At 37.8% G+C, this 576-nt stretch overlaps 1 protein-coding gene across 3 annotated transcripts in view; it reads left to right on the forward strand.

Annotated features, from left to right (window-relative positions):
- Positions 1 to 576, forward strand: part of trpv1 (transient receptor potential cation channel, subfamily V, member 1) — a 12,218-nt gene that overhangs the window by 4,560 nt on the left and 7,082 nt on the right. The gene's annotated exons all lie outside the window — the stretch shown is intronic.

Below are 576 nucleotides of genomic sequence, written 5' to 3' on the forward strand. Positions count from 1 at the left end.
ACCCCTAGTGGGGGTCCCAACCCATAAGTTGGGAATCACTGCTATACTGTACAGACAATACAAGAGCTTGTTCATCAAAACATTCCTCTGCAGCGCCACTAGTGGTCAAAGGTTTCACAGTGACGTTCCCAAACATGTTATATTTTTTACTTTAAAGATCCCCTCCAGGGGACGCTCCAGTAGCTCACCTGGTAGAGCTTGCAACCCAGTACAAATGTACTGAGGATGAGTCCTAATCGCAGTGGCCCAGATTCGATTCCGTGTTGGCGTCTCTTTCTCCCCCCAATTTCCTGTCTATCTACAGCTGTAACTTTCCAAATAAATGCATAAAAAAGCCCAATAAATAATTATTTCAAAAAAGATTTCCTCCAAACATGGTTTAAGACATATAGTGTAATAGCACGCTGCTGTGAATAATAACCTAACTTTAATTCTTAAATATTCAAATATTGTTCAATGTAAGTATGTACAACAAGAAGTTGTATATATATGTTTTATCTTTGTGAAGGTGCAGCCAGATGAGTTTATTATGTGCCTGTACATTGTACTAAATGACAATAGAAATTTAATTTAATT

Source organism: Morone saxatilis, unplaced genomic scaffold, assembly GCF_004916995.1.
Source record: "Morone saxatilis isolate NCDOM2014 unplaced genomic scaffold, NCSU_SB_2.0 Contig20, whole genome shotgun sequence".
NCBI classification, from domain to species: domain Eukaryota; kingdom Metazoa; phylum Chordata; class Actinopteri; family Moronidae; genus Morone; species Morone saxatilis.